Source organism: Spermophilus citellus, assembly GCF_964194105.1.
Source record: "Spermophilus citellus genome assembly, chromosome: 3".
Classification (NCBI taxonomy): Eukaryota; Metazoa; Chordata; class Mammalia; order Rodentia; family Sciuridae; genus Spermophilus; species Spermophilus citellus.
The window spans coordinates 52,454,105-52,475,406 of NC_138184.1; positions in this window are offsets into that span (position 1 = coordinate 52,454,105).

The following is a 21,302-nucleotide window of genomic DNA, read 5'->3' on the forward strand; positions in this document are numbered from 1 at the left end:
GAGCTCAACCACTACTTCTGGCAAAAATGCCATGCGTCATCCCGACTTGGCTGTGGCCCTCAACAGGTATCCTTTGAGGAACAAAGTTTATGATTTTGATGAAGGTCAGTTATTTTTTCTTTCTATGCTTTTGTTGTCACATTGAAGAAAACCACTGCCTGATCAAAAATTATTTTGGCCTAAACTTTTTTTTTTTTTTTTTTTTTGCTCTTATTATTATTATTATTTTTTTTTTATTGGTTGTTCACAACGTTACAAAGCTCTTGACATATCATACTTCATACATTAGACTGAAGTGGGTTATGAACTCCCAATTTTACCCCAAATGCAGATTGCAGAGTCACATCGGTTACACATCCACAATTTTACATAATGCCCTATTGGTAATTGTTGTACTCTGCTCCCTTTCCTATCCCCCACTATCCCCCCTCCCCTCCCCTCCCTTTTACTCTCTCTACCCCATCTACTGTAATCCATCTCCCTCCTTATTTATTTTCCCATTCCCCACCCAGCCTCTTATATGTAATTTTGTATAGCAATGAGGGTCTCCCTTCATTTCCATGCAATTTTCCTCATCTCTCCCTTTCCCTCCCATCTCATGTCACTGATTAATGTTACTCTTTTCTTCCTACTCTTCCTCCCTGGCCTAAACTTTTAAGGTTTTTTTCTGTTGTTGTTGTTGTTTACACACACACACACACACACACACACACACACACATACATATAATTTATGGTGGTGCTGGGAATTAAAACCTAGGCCTCAAACATAGTAGCCACACAATCTACTTCAATCCCTGAACTACACCCCGCTCCCTAAACTGTGGTTTTCCATTTTATAATTTTAGCTCCACTGTTAGGCCTTTGATCCATTTTGAATTTGGTTTTGTAATAAGTAGAAGGAAGATGTCCAAATTCATTCTTTTGCCTGTGGATATCCAGTGGTCCCAGCACCATTTGTTGAAAGGTTTGTAGTATTTATTCTTCTTCCACTCGATGGTCTTGGTACCTTTGGTGAAAAAATCAGTTGATCATGGATATGCTGGTTTATTTCTGGACTCTTAAACCTATTCCACTAATCTGTAAGTTTATGCTTATGTCTTAATTATTGCACAGTCTTAATTATTATGACATTACAACAAGTTTTGAAATCAGAAGTGTGACTCCTCCTAACTTTTTTGTCTTTCAAGATCATTTCGACTTTTTATATGAATTCAAATGAATTAAAAGATTGGTTTGTGAATTTCTGCCTAAAAATAGGAAATAAGATTTTTAATTTTTTTTACTTGTAGATGAACATAATATCTTTATTTCATTTATTTATTTTTATGTGGTGCTGAGGATTGAACCCAGTCCCTCATATGTGTTAGGCAAGTGCGCTACCACTGAGCTACAACTCCACCCCCAGGAACTAAGACTTTAATAGAGGTTTCATTCAAGCTGGTGATCAATACAGATTGGGGAGTATTGCTATCTTAACCATATTAAGTCTTCCAAAGCGGGATGTCTTTAATTTTTTTTTTATGATTTTCAATGGGTGAGTTTTGCACTTTGTAAAAATTATTTGTAGATATTTTATTTCTTATTGATGCTATTGTAGATGAATGTTTTCTTAATTTCATTTCCAGATTGTGCTTTGCAAGTATTTAGAAATACAATTGACTTTTTTTGTATATTGATCTTATATCCTGCAACTATCCTGTTCTCATTTATTAGCTCTTAGATTTTGTTATGAATTTCTTAGGATTTTTGACACACAAGAGCATATTATCTGCAAACATATTATTTTAATTCTTCCTTTTCAATCATTGTTTTTCTTATCTAAGAACCTGTGTTGAATCAGAGTGGTGAGAGTGGGCATCCTTGTCTTGCTCCTGATCTTAAGGGAAAACTGTTTAGTCTTTTACTATTAGGTGTGATGTTAGCTATGGAGTTTGACTCTTAGCTTCTTTCTTTTTTCCCTTACCAGGGATTGAACCACTGAGCCACATCCCCAACCCTTTTTTATATTTTATCTAGCAACAGGATCTCACTGAGTCTCTTAGTGCCTCGCTAAGTTGCTGAGGCTGACTCTGAACTTATGATCCTCCTGCCTCAGCCTCCTGAGCCACTGGGATTGCAGGTGTGCGCCTCCACACCTGGTTCTAGTTTCTTTTATACCAGCCACACACAGTTTCCAAAAGTTGCCAGACTGACCTGCCTCAGTGTCTGCAGGCCTGGTTCCTGGCTTCTTTTCATCTTTCAATTTTCAATAAAGCCTTTTCCCCAGCTAAATGGAATTCCTCCTCCATCTGTTATTCTCTAGAAAATCATCGTAGTTCCTTCATAGAACTTATCCCAATATGGACATGTTTTGTGTATTGTTTTGCCTATTTATTTTCTCTCCCCAAGTGTGTTCTGTAAGGACAGGGACCATTTCCACCCAGGTTGCAGTTCTATCTCCAGCATCCATAACAATTAATAATCCCTACATTCTGTTGAATGATTGAATGAATAAAATAAGTGCTTACCATACACTCAGGCATCTTTGAAATCATCTGATAGATTAAAAACAAACATACCTAAAGCTTACCCTCTTAATGACAATTTCTTAGCCCTTTCAGAAGCCACTCTGTCATTTTGGGGACAACAGTGTGGGGCATTTTCTTTGTACAGTATCCAATTCTTAAGAAAAATATGAATTGTGTAAAATGAAATCTGAAGCTATACTATGAAAAATGAGGATATTTGGTATATGACACATCAGTGGATTTGGCAGTGACAATTTACATTCCTATGTCTACAGAGAGCTATTCTTAGCTGTTCATTGAAAGAGCAGTTGTGTTTCTTTCTAACAGGTTTGGAACACTCAGTGGAATACTTTTGAAGTTAACACACTTCGGTGTATGAAAAAAAAAAGAAAACTGTTTAGTGTAACATTTGTGTCGTTGATTGCTTTTCAGTCAGCATTAATTATTCCATAAGCAATCCAAGATTGAGACCTCTGACCCAATCCTAGCTCTGACACCTACACCTCTGGAACCCTGGTAGATAATTTGACCTAGCCACACTTTCGCTACTTTCCTGTACAATCATCTGCTTCACTGGATTTCTCAGAGTGAGACAGTGAAATTGCAAGTACTCAATAAAATGTGTAGTAGGCTGTCAATAAATTGCAGCTTCTATTATTAGCGTAATCGCCTATTAATCTAACACCTACCATTCCCACCCCGATACCTTACAACTAAGGAAGAGACTTAGTTATTTGCCAAGAATAAGGACAGCTATTAAAAAGCTGAAATTCAAAACCGAGTCTCCTGGCTCACAGTTCCACTCCTTTCCATTTCAACACACAGGACAAGCCTTAGCTTGCAGAGTCCAACAGCTGGAAGAAGCAAGCTCATTTCATGGCTATGAGCTAGTCAGAAAAGAATGTGGCATGTATACTTTCCTAATGAAAAGTAAACAGAAAGACCTTTTTAGTCCTTTGGCTGCAAATCAGAGTCCTTTTGTGCAAATTGAATTCATTTTGCTATTGCTTCAGGATAAAATAGATTCCATTACCATTCTCCATCACGACTCCTCCATTTTCCTTGCTCTGAATGTATCCCATTTCTTTGAATTAGAATGGAGACTTCATAGGATCACAATAGCCACTGGGAAGGTATAGGGGAAAAGAAATAAAAATCAACCTTCATTGATGTAAAAGAAGTTAAAAAAAAAAGTAATAATAACCTTCAGAGTAGCAATGACATTTTAATTTGAAAGAATTCCAGTAAGATTGGAATAGAAAGTCTTCATGACCACATATAATAATTGGATGTGTAGGACCCTTCAAATGATTTTTTTTCATCTAGCCTTCAGGAAAAATCATATTAACAAGAGGGAATACATTGAACAACAATATAAGGGAAATCTGAATTTTTAACAATTGAATACATTCTGTTAAATGAGTTTTACAATTATTGATCATAACTTTTATTAATAGAAACTGACCTGAGGGAAATGACTCTGTAAAATAAAAAATAAAGAAATATATTTTTCTCTCTTCTTATAATTATTTTGTATTCTTACAGGATGAACCAAGGTTGTAACACGTATGCTTTCCACAAAGGTAACATAGTGGGGGTGAAAATCCAGCCCCATTTCTCTTCCCCTCCCCAAGTCTTCCACAGAATGGGAAACCTTTTCTCTTGGTACAAAGGCTCCATCTTTTGACCAAGTCTCAGGTCATGGAGTCCTTAAGGGACACCTTTTCTAACTATTTTAAAAGGAACCATATAGGCAGGGATGACTCTGATGTAGGTATTATAACCATATTAGAAAACAGCATGGTAACATGGCCTAAAACTAGCTCACAGACCACACATCACTATTTTGTAAGAAGGAGCAAACTCCAACTCTTCACACGCAAGTTTGTTTCAGAGCCTAAAGCCACAGCCCTGTGTGAAAACTTCCCAAGTCCAATCAGGAGTTGTTTCTCTTCATTCATTCATGCATGCATTTATTTATTCAATATGTACAATCAAGGAATAATGCTGCTGCTGATCTAATAGATGGGAATTTCAGAGGAAGAAGTCCTATCAACAGTGAAGGAAATTTAACCCATTGTTAAACGCTCTCTCTGTTGATTCCAGGCATATTATTGTGATTGCCCATTGATTTATAACACTACACATTTAGTATAGATTGTTAAAAACTTGCCTGGTGTTTTCTGAAAAGGTGCTAAGAAAAAGCTGGCATTTCCCACAATCCTATGATTAGCTGCTGGCCCCACTGTTTTCTATGTACCCTTTAAAGAAAGCCCATTCAGAGAGTTAGCCTTCCTAGCAATCGTTAGATTCTCTGGTGGGGTCCTTGTGGGTAGCTGCCATAGCTCATGAGGTCTCCATACCCAGCTCAGGCAACATGAGCAGGCTAGTTTATTTTAATATAAACAATAACACTCAGTGTACTGCGATGTAGTACTTCTTTGTGTCTTTATCTCTGTATGAGTTCCCTTTTTATTTCTCTTCATGTCCACAAAGAAAGCATTTCAGAGCTTTTCAATGAGCTACTGAATCCTTTTGACATCACAGCTCTGACTTTCATAGGATCCTCTTTGAAATCATAAGGGTTATTGTTTTATGTGCTAATCATGTCAGTCTTGCTTTAACAGATTAATTAATCTAACTGGTAAAACATTTCAGACAAATAAAGCTTCCTTTTTAAATTTAACAAGATATTTCTCATGGATGATGCTAAATAATGTCTTTGATAATATTTTGACATGTATATGGGAAAAACTCTTCAGTTTTTCTTTAGCTATATATACTCATTATTTAACACATCTGGGTATAGTTAGTATATGAAAATTTGATGCCCTTTATATTTAATATACAAACACTTCTCCATATGTATATTTTAATATGAAGTTTTTTAAAATTATGGTTATTACAATGTCAAAACAATAAAACTATCTGTACATATTTATTGATTTAACCAGAATAATTTTAAATGCGATTCTACTTTGGTGTGTTTCTACTACAGTGCTGAGGACAACTCCCCAGCCTTCAGGAGAGGTGATACTGATGTGGGACTGGTAACGACCTTGTAACTCTTGACAGATTAGCAGGGTTCCCTAATTTGTTATGTCTGCCAGAGTTACTGGTAAGAGATTGTTGCAGTAGTATTTTTGTTCCCTATGTATTTTCCCTTCTCTTGATAGCTCTGTCCCATTTCCCTTTCAGCCCATGAGGTAGTGGTAGTATTTCAATTCCTGGCTTAGAGTCTGAGCTAGTTAGCCTACCACATTTCCTAGTCACACGGATTTGTTCAGAGAAAGTCATGTGATCAGACTGGGGCCGGTGAGACCCAATGAATCTTTGGGTGGGAATGCTGGGGCAAGAGCTCTCACTCTTTCCCAGTGGACATGAATGAGGAAAGATGTAGCCCCACGACCTCCAGTGACCTATTTCAAGACCATTGTGGGAGAGCATATTTGACACTATGACTGAGCCAAGATGGAGAGTCAGGAGCTAGCTTTGGATGTGTTTGAGTCCTTGGGTCTAACTGAGCTTAAAGTCAGATTTACTCTGAACATTTTGGAAGCTACTCTTAAACTCTCATTGTAATTGAGGCTCTGTCCCAGGTTTGGCCAACACTGTTCCTCTTGCATCTACAAGAAACATGGACAGGGCCTCAGGGTCAGACCATCATTCTTTCATAGTGTCATTTTGTAAACAGAATTTGAAGCCTGCATGGTTGGAATCATTATTAGTGTCTGAGGTGACCCATAGAAAGGACAGGAGACCTGGAATAAAGCTAGCTCAACTCAGTTGCAAATGAGCAAGTTTTCAGTTGGGACTGGGGCAAGGTACTCCCTGAATTAGGATGAGGAATATGCTCAGTGACAAATTCAGGGGTTATTAAATAATTTTGGACTTTTTTTTTCCATTTGGGTCCATCTTCTCAAAATTTATAAGTAAAAGAACAAATTCAGGCTGGGTGACATGGCTCACGTCTATAATCCCACTGACTTGGGAGACTGGGGCAGGAGGATCACAAGTTCAAAGCCAGCCACTGCAACAGTGAGACACTAAGCAACTCAGTGAGACCCTGTCTCTAAAGAAAATACAAAATAGGGCCAGGGATGTGGCCCAGTGGTTGAGTACCCCTGAGTTTAATCCCTTGTACCCCCTCCCCCCCCCAAAAAAAGAACAAATTTAGAAAAGATGAAAATGACAACATATTTATGATGGATAATGCTAAATAATATCTTTGATGATATTTTGACATATGTATGGGAAAAACTCTTCAGTTTTTCTTTAGCTATATATACTCATTATTCAACACATGATTATCTGGGTGTAGTTAGTATATGAAAATTTGTTGCCCTTTTTATTTAATATATATGCACTTCTCCATATATTTCAATACAAAGTTTTTTAAAAATATGGTTATTACAATGTCAAAACAATAAAACTATCTGTACATATTTATTGATTTAACCAGAATAATTTTAAATGTGAATGCTAATATGTCCAGATACTAGTTAAATTATATGATTCTCTGTGAGTCTTATTTGGCTTAAATTTTGAGTTGTGTGGGCATACTGCATCTATTTCATTCAGAGACGACTGTTAGGGAAATTGGGATGTGATTATTAAAGTGTATATTATTAGTAGGAGGCCATATAAAATAAAGCCTAAAATTCCCCCACTTGTTCAATTTCTTTGCTTTCTTTTGTATCTACCTTGTGATTTTTTTCTACTTTAAGTTTTTAAAAATTTGTCTTTTAGAACAGTCTCAGCATACTTTACCAAGTTTTCACCATAAGTCATGTATTCATTTATACTGCAGAAAGTACTCTACTAGAATTTGATTTGACTCCATCATTCCTGGTTTTTTTTTTTTTTTTTCGGTACCAGGGATTGAACCCAGGGGCATCTAACCACTGAGCCACATCTCCAACCCTTTTTAAAATTTTTTTGAGACAGGGTCTCACTAAGTTGCTTAGGGCCTTGCTGTATTGCTGAGGCTGATTCGAATGCTGTGTGCTTTTGAATAGATTAGTCTATCTATTCATGATTTTTCAGTTTAGTTCTCTGGGAGCAGGACTGACATTACACGTAAGGCACTTTTTTTTATTATTGGTCGTTCAAAACATTACATAGTTCTTAATATATCATATTTCACAGTTTGATTCAAGTGGGTCATGAACTCCCATTTTTACCCCGTATACAGATTGCTGTATCACATCAGTTACACTTCCATTGATTTACATATTGCCATTCTAGTGTCTGATGTATTCTGCTGTCTATCCTATTCTCTACTATCCCCCTTCCTGTCCCCTCCCCTCCCCTCCCCTTTTCTCTCTCTACCCCCTCTACTGTAAATCATTTCTTCCACTTGTATTATTCTTCTCTTACCCCTCCTTTCCTCTTATATGTAATTTTGTATAACCCTGAGGAACACCTTCCATTTCCATGCGATTTCCCTTCTCACTCCCTTTCCCTCCCACCTCTCATCCCTGTTTAATGTTAATCTTCTTCTCAAGCTCTTCGTCCCTACCCTGTCCTTGGTTACTCCCCTTATATCAAAGAAGTCATTTGGCATTTGTTTTTTAAGGATTGGCTAGCTTCACTTAGCATAATCTGCTCTAATGCCATCCATTTCCCTCCAGATTCTATGATTTTGTCATTTTTAAATGCAGAGTAATACTCCATTGTGTATAAATGCCACATTTTTTTTTATCCATTCATCTATTGAAGGGCATCTAGGTTGGTTCCACAATCTTGCTATTGTGAATTGTGCTGCTATGAACATCGATGTAGCAGTGTCCCTGTAGCATGCTCTTATTAGGTCTTTAGGGAATAGACCGAGAAGGGGAATAGCTGGGTCAAATGGTGGTTCCATTCCCAGCTTTCCAAGAAATCTCCATACTGCTTTCCAAATTGGCTGCACCAATTTGCAGTCCCACCAACAATGAACAAGTGTACCCTTTTCCCCGCATCCTCTCCAGCACTTGTTGTTGTTGGCCTTCATAATGGCTGCCAATCTTACTGGAGTGAGATGGTATCTTAGGGTGGTTTTGATTTGCATTTCTCTGACTGCTAGCGATGGTGAGCATTTTTTCATGTACTTATTGATTGATTGTATGTCCTCCTCTGAGAAGTGTCTATTCAGGTCCTTGGCCCATTTGTTGATTGGGTTATTTGTTATCTTATTGTCTAATTTTTTGAGTTCTTTGTATACTCTGGATATTAGGGCTCTATCTGAAGTGTGTGGAGTAAAGATTTGTTCCCAGGATGTAGGCTCCCTGTTTATCTCTCTTATTGTTTCTTTTGCTGAGAAAAAAACTTTTTAGTTTGAGTAAGTCCCATTTGTTGATTCTAGTTATTAACTCTTATGCTATGGGTGTCCTATTGAGGAATTTGGAGCCCGACCCCACAGTATGTAGATCATAGCCAACTTTTTCTTCTATCAGACGCCGTGTCTCTGATTTAATATCAAGCTCCTTGATCCATTTTGAGTTAACTTTTGTGCATGGTGAGAGAAAGGGATTCAGTTTCATTTTGATGCAAATGGATTTCCAGTTTTCCCAACACCATTTGTTGAAGATGCTATCCTTCCTCCATTGCATGCTTTTAGCCCCTTTATCAAATATAAGATAGTTGTAGTTTTGTGGATTGGTTACTGTGTCCTCTATTCTGTACCATTGGTCCACCCGCCTGTTTTGGTACCAGTACCATGCTGTTTTTGTTACTATTGCTCTGTAGTATAGTTTGAAATCTGGTATCGCTATACTGCCTGATTCACACTTCCTGCTTAGCATTGTTTTTGCTATTCTGGGTCTTTTATTATTCCATATGAATTTCATGATTGTTTTATCTATTTCTACAAGAAATGCTGTTGGGATTTTGATTGGCATTGCATTGAACTTATAGAGAACTTTTGGTAATATCGCCATTTTGATGATGTTAGTTCTGCCTATCCATGAACAGGGTATATTTTTCCATCTTCTGAGGTCTTCTTCTATATCTCTCTTTAGGGTTCTGTAATTTTCATTGTATAAGTCTTTCACCTCTTTTGTTAGGTTGATTCCCAAGTATTTTATTTTTGGGGGGGATATTGTGAATGGAGTAGTTGTCCTCATTTCCGTTTCAGAGGATTTGTTGCTGATATACAGGAATGCATTTGATTTATGCGTGTTGATTTTATATCCTGCCACTTTGCTGAATTCATTTATTAGCTCTAATAGTTTCTTTGTAGACCCTTTTGGGTCTGCTAGGTATAGAATCATGTCATCTGCAAATAGTGATAATTTAAGTTCTTCTTTTCCTATTTTTATGCCTTTAATTTCTTTCGTCTGTCTAATTGCTCTGGCCAGTGTTTCGAGGACTATGTTGAACAGAAGTGGTGAGAGAGGGCATCCCTGTCTTGTACCAGATCTTAGAGGGAATGCCTTCAATTTTTCTCCATTCAGAATGATGCTAGCCTGTGGCTTATCATAGATTGCTTTTACAATGTTGAGGTATGATCCTGTTATCCCTAATTTTTCTAGAGTTTTGAACATAAAGGGATGCTGTACTTTGTCGAATGCTTTTTCTGCATCTATCGAGATGATCATATGGTTCTTATTTTTAAGTCTATTGATGTGGTGAATAACATTTATTGATTTCCGTATATTGAACCAGCCTTGCATCCCAGGGATGAATCCTACTTGATCATGGTGTATAATTTTTTTGATATGTTTTTTAATCCGATTCGCCAGAATTTTATTGAGGATTTTTGCATCTAGGTTCATTAGAGATATTGGTCTGTAGTTTTCTTTCTTTGAAGTGTCTCTGTCTAGTTTAGGCATCAGGGTGATGTTGGCCTCGTAGAATGTATTTGGAAGTTCTCCCTCTTTTTCTATTTCCTGAAATAGCTTGAAAAGTATTGGTGTTAGTTCCTCTTTAAAGGTTTTGTAAAACTCTGCTGTATACCCATCCGGTCCTGGGCTTTTCTTAGTTGGTAGTCTTTTGATGGTTTCTTCTATTTCCTCTATTGTTATTGGTCTGTTTAGGTTGTCTATATCCTCCTGACTCAATCTGGGCAGATCATATGACTTAAGAAATTTATCTATGCCTTCACTATCTTCTATTTTATTGGAGTATAAGGATTCAAAATAATTTCTGATTATCTTCTGTATTTCTGAAGTGTCTGTTGTGATATTGCCTTTTTCATCCCGTATGCTAGTAATTTGGGTTCTCTCTCTTCTTCTCTTCGTTAGCATGGCTAAGGGTCTGTCGATTTTATTTATTTTTTCAAAGAACCAACTTTTAGTTTTGTCAATTTTTTCAATTGTTTCTTTTGTTTCGATTTCATTAATTTCAGCTCTGATTTTAATTATTTCTTGCCTTCTACTTCTTTTGCTGTTGTTTTGCTCTTCTTTTTCTAGGATTTTGAGATGAAGTATGAGATCATTTATTTGTTGGTTTTTTCTTTTTTTAAGGAATGAACTCCAAGCAATGAATTTTCCTCAATGTGTCCCATAGATTCCGATATGTTGTGTCTGTGTTTTCATTTAACTCTAAGAAGTTTTTAATTTCCTCCTTGATGTCTTCTAAAACCCATTGATCATTCAGTAACCTATTGTTCATTCTCCAAGTGATGCATGATTTTTCCTTTCTTCTTTTATCGTTGATTTTCAGTTTCATTCCATTATGATCAGATAAGATGCATGGTATTATCTCTACTCCTTTATATTGTCTAAGAGTTGCCCTGTGACATAATATATGATCTATTTTTGAGAAGGATCCATGTGCTGCTGAGAAAAAAGTGTAACTACTTGATGTTGGGTGGTATATTCTATATATGTCAATTAAGTCTAGGTTGTTAATTGTGTTATTGAGTTCTATAGTTTCCTTATTTAACTTTTGTTTGGAAGATCTGTCCAGTGGTGAGAGAGGTGTGTTGAAGTCTCCCATGATTATTGTATGGTGGTCTATTAGACTCTTGAACTTGAGAAGAGTTTGCTTGATGAACATAGCTGCACCATTGTTTGGGGCATATATATTTATGATTGTTATGTCTTGTTGGTGTATGGTTCCCTTGAGCAGTATGTAGTGTCCCTCTTTATCCCTTTTGATTAACTTTGGCTTGAAATGTATTTTATTAGATATGAGTATGGACACTCCTGCTTGTTTCCACAGTCCATATGAGTGGTATGATTTTTCCCAACCTTTCACCTTCAGTCTATGTATATCTTTTCCTATCAAATGCATCTCCTGTAGGCAGCATATTGTTGGGTCTTGTTTTGTGATCCATTCAACTAGCCTGTGTCTCTTAATTGGTGAGTTTAAGCCATTAACATTTAGGGTTATTATTGAGATATGGTTTGTTCTTCCAGCCATATTTTGTTTATTAATGTTACTAAACCTGATTTGTTTTCCTCTTTGATTACTTTCCCCCCTTTACTGTCCTACCTCCCACTGTTGGTTTTCAATGTTATTTTCCATTTCCTCTTCCTGTAATGTTTTGCCAAGGATTTTTTGAAGAGATGGTTTTCTAGCTGCGAATTCTTTTAACTTTTGTTTATCGTGGAAGGTTTTAATTTCATCTTCCATCCAGAAGCTTAATTTCGCCGGATACACGATTCTTGGTTGGAACCCATTTTCTTTCAGTATTTGAAATATGTTATTCCAGGATCTTCTAGCTTTCAGAGTCTGTGTTGAGAGATCAGCTGTTATCCTGATTGGTTTACCCCTAAATGTAATCTGCTTCCTTTCTCTTGTAGCTTTTAAAATTCTCTCCTTATTCTGTATGTTGGACATCTTCATTATAATGTGTCTAGGTGTGGATCTCTTATGATTTTGCACATTCGGCGTCCTGTAGGCTTCTAGGATTTGGGATTCTGTTTCATTCTTCAAGTCTGGGAAGTTTTCTCGTATTATTTCATTGAATAGATTGCTCATTCCTTTGGTTTGGAGCTCTGTGCCTTCCTGTATCCCAATGACTCTTAAGTTTGGTCTTTTAATGTTATCCCATATTTCTTGGATGTTCTGGTCATGGTTTCTTAGCAGACTTGCTGAGCTGTCTATGTTCTTTTCAAGTTGAAATACTTTGTCTTAATTGTCTGATGTTCTATCTTCTAAGTGATCTACTCTGCTGGTAGTATTCTCAATTGAGTTTTTAAGTTGGTTTATTGCTTCCTGCATTTCTAGGATTTCTATTTGTTTGTTTTTTATTACCTCTATCTCCCTGTGAAATTGATCTTTTACTTCCTGGATTTGTTTATGTAGTTCCTTGTCAAAGTGATCTTTCATTGTCTGATTTTGCTGTCTCATGTCTTCCTTGAGACTCCAGATCATCTGAAGCATGTATATCCTGAACTCTTTATCTGACATTCCATCTGTTGCAGCTATTACCTCTTCTAAAGTTGAGTTGACCTGCATTGCTTGTGGTCCTTTCTTTCCTTGTCTTTTCATACTGCTCGCGTTTCTTTCTGCTTGGTGAAACTGTTGTGTTTTTGAAATTTCCCCCCTATTTATTTATATTGCTCTTGTATAGTTGGGAAATCTCCCTTGCAGGGCGGGTAGTGGCTGTGCTCCTCCTCTAATAAGGGTGATCTGTCTACCACACTGGTCGGTTGCAGGTCTGCCCACCCTGCAGGCGCGGGTGGTGGCTCTGCTCTGCCCCCACTCCAATTGTGGTGACGTAACTACCACGCCCTCGGTCGTTGGTCCTGATCTGGATGTGGGCGGCGGCTCTGCTCGGCCCCTACTCCAATTGGTGTGACATGTCTACCACGCTGGCAGGCCTCTAGGCCTGTTCCGCCGGTGGGTCGCAGGTCTGCCTACCTTGCGGGCTCGGGTGGCAGTTCTGCTCAGCCCCCACTCTCAGTGGGGGTACCTGACTGCCTCTCCAATGGGTCGCTGGGCCTTTTCCGGACACGGGCGTCGGCTCTGCTCCACCGCCACTCCAACCAGTGTGATGTGACTGCCTAGGTGCTACTTGTCCACCATGCTGGCAGGCTACCGGGCCTGTCCTGCCTGTGGGTCGCAGGTCTGCCTACCTTGCAAGCTCAGCTGGCGGCTCTGCACAGCCCCTACTCCAAATGGGGTGACTTGGCTACCGCGCCGTCGGGTCGCTGGTCCTGTTCTAGGTGTGGGCGGCTACTCTCTTCGGCCCCAGCTGCAGTTGGGGTGACATGATACCACGCCGGCGGGTCACTTGGCCTGCTCTGGGCGCAGGCGGCAGCTCCACTCTGCCCCCCTGGCCCCCACAGCACCCAGCAGGACCCGGACCGAGAAGCAGTCACCGCAGGTTCCCCAGCCCTGGGCCAAAGCAGCTTCGGGAGCCAAACCCGGCCTCTCCGATCCCAGCCACGCTCCACTAGGAGCAGGCTCCAAGGAGCAACACCCGCGGGTTCCCCAGCCCCAGGCCAAAACTGTTCCGGGAGTCAGGGCCCAGCCACCCCGAGCTCAGCGCACGCTCCACTTGTAGCTGGCCTCAACACGCAGTCTCTGCAGGTTCCCCAGCCCTGGGCCAAAGCAGCCCGGGGAACCAGAATCTGGCTGCTCAGAGCCCGGCGCACGCCTTGCCAGGAGCGAGCCCCAAGGAGTATTCTCCACAGGTTCTCCAGCCCCGAGCCTGAGCAATCTGTCTGCGAGACGCAGGCAAATACCAGCCTGAAATCACCTGTTCCATAGCTGAATGAGCTGAGATCAGTAGAAAACAGGGATGATTACATCAGCTCTCCAAGATGGTGGCTGCTGTCCTCCTCCGTGGTCCGACCAGTGTCGAGAATCGAACTGGACCGCTTCTCTCCTCTGTCTCAAAGCCGGAACTCAGCACTAAGCACGGCCATTGCACCACTGGCAGGAGCCCCCAGAATCCGCATCGCTGCACTCCCGCTCTGGCACCTCGCCGCTTCCCAGCGCGCGCCGCAGATTCCAGCTGCGGGGCGGTCCGCAGATCAGGCAATGCGACCCTCCATGTGGAGAAATCGCCCGCAACCGAGCCCCCGCAGCCGAACCTCGCGCAATGGAAATCCGTCCACTATATTCTGGAGCACCTCTATTTCACTGGAAATTCCCAACAAGATAGCCTTCAGCTGTTTCACCTCGTCTTTCTCCCGCACAGTGACGCGGCGCACTGGGGTGATGCACTCCCTTCGCCGCCATCTTCCTGATCCTGACACGTAAGGCACTTTAAACTTTACTGAAGTCAAGCACACACACAAAAAACTGGTCTTATTGTTTTATTGCAATTGTTTTTCAAGTGTTTATTTAAATATTCAAATGCAGTCTTAGGAAAGTTTTTGTTTTTCATTTTTAACCTAATAAGTATTAGCTGATGTTTGTTCCAGATATAGATCCTAGAACATTCGTTACTATTTTTTTCTATCAAATCTATCATCTATCAATTATCTATCACTTGTCTATCCAATCACCGATATTTCTTGTGTCTATCACCATTACATTTTAATTCTAGTTGTATTGGTCACACTGATCAAGTGACCGAAGTTTAATTGTTTTTTTTTCTTGTTTGTTTTGTTTTTTCTTTTTAAAACTTTGTGATGAATATTAATGCATAATTGAGCTATTTGGCTGGTTGTAATGGTGTTTTCTTTGCACACTTCTCTGTTGCATGACTCACCATTTGCAGTTTTGACTCCCATGGTTGTGAGCTGGCACTTACCCACAGTAAATAAGCCACTGGTTGCATTAAAGAAAAGTCTCAAGCTATTATGCAGAAACACACCTGTCAGTATCTTAACACTTCTCCCCTTCCTGTTTTTTTTTTTTTTTTTTTGACACCAGGGTTCTTAACTGAGCTACATTGTCAGCCCTATTTTGTATTTTATTTAGAGACAGGCTCTCGCTGAGTTGCTTAGGGTCTTGCTGAGCTGCTGTCTTGTCTTAGCCTCTCAAGCTGCTGGGATCACAGGCCCTGCATTACTGTGCCCGGCTCTTCTTGTTCTTTTGACCCCTATTTCCCTGGATCTTCACTTTAATGAGGTGTGCATCATTAACTTTTCTAGCTAATGCAGTGAGTAACATCTCCGGTGTCCTTATTTTACATGGTTTCTCTTTCACACTTTAAAAATGATCTCATCTAAGACAATTTATGTAAAAGCATCTATTACTAGCCACTTGACTAAGTTTAGTTTTATTTTTTTATTCCTTTCCTGGTTTTTGCTGAATTGACCTAATGCTTGGAACACTCTGTACTAAAAATTCCCCCTTGTTAGGATGCAAATTGAAGAAAACCTAAAAATGAGAGTAGAGGACTTGATCATTCATTAGGTTTCAAATATGTCAGCCATTTTTATTATGCAAAACTTAGGACTTGTGGCAATCCTCAGATCAATTGTAAAACACTCTCCACAGGGACTGTATGTAGGCTTCGCTGTGGAGAATGGAAAGGAGCTGATTGCTATTGACAGATTTCAAGGATGATAGCCTTTACAGGACCAGTGGACCACGTAATACTTGGATCAGATTATTGCCAAATGCGCTGAACACTTTTCAATTTTTATTCCATCTTGAGACATAACAAGACGTCAAACAAATGCAGACTCTAGTGCTGAGTTAATAGTCTGGCATTTACCCCGTCCAGCATAATGCTGTTCCAAACCATTCCTTCTTCACCTGCCTGTCAAACCTCCTTCTCCACCAAGCTCCATGCTCTCCAGCCACATCCATCATTTTTATGATAGTATGCTCGTCTCTTAGATACTCATTCTTATCCATTAAATATTATCTCTCCATTTTTTTTATTTTGAAATAATTCACATTTACAAGAATTGTAAAGATCGTACTCAGATGTATCACATACCCATTGGCTGGAGAATCTCCTGATTTGAACCTCCAGTGGCCTGTTTAGCAAAGCTTAGAAATTAATTGTGGTGCAATACTACCAATGGAGCAGACTTTATTTAGACTTTACCAGTTTTTTTCTTTAACATCCTTTGTTAGACAACCCACATTGCATTTCATTGCTGTTTCCTTAGATTCCTCCAATCTGTTTTTCTTGGTGTTATAGCCTTGTTTCCCAACCTTGTCACTTTTGAAGGTTATTGTGTTTGTGTGTCTTTTTTGTTGTTGTTGTTATGGTGGAGGTATGGGTCAGGTGTGTTGTAGTGGGTCCCTCAGTCTAGGTTTGGTGGAAGTCTCCTCATGTTTACACTGTGATGGATTTGGAGGTACTCCAAGGTGTATCCAGGATGTCCTGGTAACTTCTGGAGATGTGAAGTTGGATCCCTTGTTTTTTCCACTATAAAATGACTATCTTTGCCCTCTTTATACTCTCTTGATTAGAAGCGAGTCACTAAACCTAACCCATACTCAAGGAGAAGAGAATTAAGTTCTAATTCTCTGAGTAATATAAATAATTTTTTTTTTGTGTGTGTGGACATACATTGAAGCCACCACAGTAATTAATAAATATATTGGGGAAGAGACTTTGAGGCTGTATCAGTACTCTTTCTCCTTAATGTTTTACCCATTACTTTTAGTTTTCATCTATAAAAGCCAAAGCCAGGAGCACTGTGGCTATTTTCTGTTTGCTTCATCCATTTATTTAGAATTATTCTTCATGGAAGATTTGTCCCTTTTCCTTTAGAGTTGTCCCTTGGTGACTACAGAGGATTAGTATCAAGACTTCCTTCAGATACTGAAGCCTGTGAATGTTCAAGTTGCTTGTACAAAATGGATTAGTGTTTGCATATAACCCACTCACGTGCTCCTTTATGCTTCAGATCATCCATAGATTACTTACATTACTCAACACAATGTTAATGCCATGCAAATGATTATTACAGTGTATTTTTTTAGGGAATAATGACTAGAAAAAATTCTGTATGTATTCAGTACAGACATCTTTTTTCCCCCAAATACTTTGATCTATAATTGGTTGAATCCATGGATATAGGACCTATGAATGTGGAGGGACATTTACTTATTTACATATAATATATGTACATGGATAATATCTATCTATAAATACAAATATAACATATGTAATAAATAACTGTTTATTTAGAAAGCAAAATAAATTCTATTTATGTGCATAGATAAATAAATATAAAAATATGTATCCTAGCCCTGGGTCTTGGCATAACCTGAAATTGCTCTACCATTGTAATATTAAACATCCAGTTCTTCTAGGTCTTTCATTCATTTTTTCCTTCAACAATTATTCTAGGAGTCTCTAGTCTCTTCACATCTCCGTTTCCTCCCAGCCCATAAATCCTGGAGCTTAGTGCTTATAGAACACCACTTCCACTAATTGTTGGGTCCTAGTGACATAAACCACACAATTTTATTGGGATCTTGGCAAGATTTGGCAAGCCCTCCATCTATGTACAGTTAACTCTCTGATGCTCTCCACTCTTCCCAAAGCAGTAGCTCTTTTCCTTTCTACCCTATCTCCCCGAGCTGATGAGCTCCTCTTTTGCTGCACACAGGCAGTATCATTGGTCTGGCAACCAATGGACTCTCTTACCTGTCTTGCTCCTACCCTTTTTTCCTTTTCTTATTCTTTCTCTTAGGATTTAGTCCTCTTCCTATCTAGGGGCAATCTTTCTCACCTGGGCTCAGAGTCTTATTCTCTCCTTCCTTTCTTGCTTCCTCAGTCTCTTGGTTACCCTTCCCTTTCCTGTATTTTCTAAATATTCTTTTCTCTTGCATCATGCTTTACTGAAGCAGGTAGACAAAGCAAAATGAAACAAAAGTCACTGAAGCCCATGTTCCCCTCTCAGTGCCTCCATTACCTTTATTTACCCTCACCAGGCACCTGTTTTGAAAACGGCCTACTCACCTGTCTTCTACTTTAATCCACTACCATTCAGCTTCTGTCCTCCTGCTCTGTTCAGCCATATTGCTTTTTCCAAAGTGACAAATGGAGGGCTCCAATGAATGAAATCCAGTGGATACTTATCAGTTCTCATCCTTGTTGATCATCCTTAAAGATCACTCTCTTTCCTCGAATCCTCTTTTTATTTTACTTCAGTGACATTTTTTAATTTTTCCTCCAACCACTTTGGCCATTCCCCTTTCTCTTTTTCAGGGTTCTGACCTGGGTCCCATCTCAAATGATGTGCATCTCTGGAGCGAATGTGTTCTCTTCAAGGCCTCCAACTACTCTCTCTATGGCTGTAGTTCTGAGTGGTTGATTCTATCTCTCCAGTAGCTCTCAAATCCTTCTATTTATGTTCATCCTCCTTGCAAATCTTTCTTTCTCACTGGGATTGTGCCAACAGCCTTCTAATTGCATTCTCAGCCTCTAATCTTGTCCCTCTCTAATTTGTGCTCCAAATGCTGCTTGGATGGCTTCCAAATGCAAATGGGACCAAATCTTTCCCTTCCATGTTGTCCTTAGACTTAAACACAAAATCCTAATCTGAATTCACGAGATTTACTCGAGCCCAGAGTACTTGCCAGGTCTCATCTGTTGTTATTGTGCTTTGCTAAACTTATATTTTCTCCAGCCTCAAAGAAGTATCATTTTATTTTATTTTTATTCCTGAAAAATTGTCTACCCATCACCTTCTTTGAGTTCTCTCAAACCTTTCCTCCCATGCCTTTCTTGACCACCTCTCTACCCTCATCAGTATGAGTTCAGTGACCCTCCTGCTACTCTTTTGGGGCTTTGTCTCCTATCAAAGCACTTATATCAAATGTTTTGTTTACTTACCTATCTCCTCTGCAAATAATACTGAATGCATGCATGAATTAATTGCTAGGCTTTTAAAAAATTAACAATAATTAACTTCTCTACCCCTCTTTATTTTAATCTTTTTATAGGAAAAAAGATGATTCATAGAATACTTTATACCAGAAAATCATGTTAGGCACATTTCCTATGGGAATATTATTACAATGGTAGTTGGGTTCTCAGTTAACCCAGTATCTTAATTGATTCATAAAATGGCCTAAATTAATTTATAATTTCCCTTAGAGTTTTCCTATGTATTATCCTTACTCTATGGATTCTCATTTTTCCTTACTGGCCTTTCCACATATGTCTCTCATTTTCTTTCTCTGTAGCCTTTCAGCTACATAATGGGTTAAAAAGACCTCTGTGAATTTTTGTGGGACCTTTTTGTAACATTGATTACTTGGTAAGTGGCAAATTGCAATTCTTAGTAACCCCAGAATGTGGCGGCACAGATAATGGTTATAGCCCTAGTTGAATCCACATCAGCTGACAATTCCTATTTTTTTGGATGAATGGAATGGTTGGAGGTGGGGACTGCAAAGATGCCCGTGACCCACTATCTATCAACTACTGAAATGGGATTGTAATTTCTCCAAACGTATTTTCTCTAGACCATTGCTAAGGCAGTTCATGGCCACTAGGATGAAAGTAGTAATGGCCCGAGTATAGTCCAGGCCTGCCATTTATATGCACAAATTCTGATTATTCAAGATTATAAAACATGACACATGTACACATGAGCGTGCACACACACACACTTTTTATGATCAAAAACTGTTCTGCTGATAGTACTGCTGCCTGGGCTACCAGTGTGAAAGAAAAACCTATTGTGAGGCAAAGCCCCTCTGCCTTGAGGTTGTGACTCCTTGATGAGGATCATCCAATTAAAATTCTCCAAACTGAATTTCCAGTTTCCTTGCACCTGAGTGGTTAATGTTCAGATTTCATTTAGTGATTGGACCCAGCCCAAGAGTACATTTGAACTGCCCTCTGATTAGCAAAAATTTCTCAAGCTATGGCTATTTACTTCCTTGTTTTTCAACTATTTAGGCTGCCTGATGTTCTTGCGGAAACAAAGCGACTCTCGAGGGCTGCCAGGTACCAAGGTCATCTGTCTCCTCCTGTTGATTTTTGGCAGTCAATAGGCATGCTGCTGTGCCTCTCGGTGTCCTCCTGCAGGAGCAAAAGCTTGGATGGCATCTGGTCAGTCGTGAAGGTTACATAGATTAGTCCGTTGTGGCTGTACAACTGCTTTGTTTCTGTACTGAGATAAAACTAATCGGCTAAGATAAATTTTTCAGTACATACTCTTGATATCATTTTTTAATCATACTTATGTCCTGGAGAGTTTATGTTCTAAAACAGTCATTTGGCCTTCATTTCCTAAACTAAAGTTTACATTTTGAAAGCACACTCACTGACTTGGGTGAACAATGAGTGATTGCATATGTATACTTTAGCATATGGGTAAAGGAAAATAGTGCTTGGTCTAAGGATTACAATTTACTTGTCAGGTATCATCTATTAAACCCATGAAATGCTTAAAGTGTAGCCCTAGGCATTATAAAGAAATTAAAGACTCCATCTTTGATTTGGCCATGGTTCATTAAGTTCAAGACCACAAATTCAATCTATAATAAGTGCTAATGTTACAGTCAAGGAGTGATCAGACTATTTGTAGGGACAAGTGCGTGGAATATGCATACATGGCATAAGGGCATCTGAGTGGCAGGCCACTCTCCTTGTGCTAGGTGTGTAAGTGGCAAATCGCTTACCCTGTAGGCACAGCCCTGGGCGTGAGGCCACATGTTGCAGTCCCTACTCTTGCTCCATGGCCTGCTCCTCGATTGGTCCCTTCAAGAACAGTTGGCCAGAAATTGCATTGGTGGCTGCCTGTAATCTGCTTAGCTACTGCCTGAGTATATATACATGGTAACTGCGCAGTAAAATCAGACCTGCTTCCTGCTTGGTCTATGGAGATCTTGATTAGTGACTCTGCAGCACATTCTCTTCTACCCTATTCCGTGGGCCTCCTCGCTGGATGAGAGCGAGCCCACGCAACTATTCACTCAACAAATTCAAGAAAAGATTTATCAAGTGCCTACTTTGTGTCAAGCACTGTGCTAGGTTATG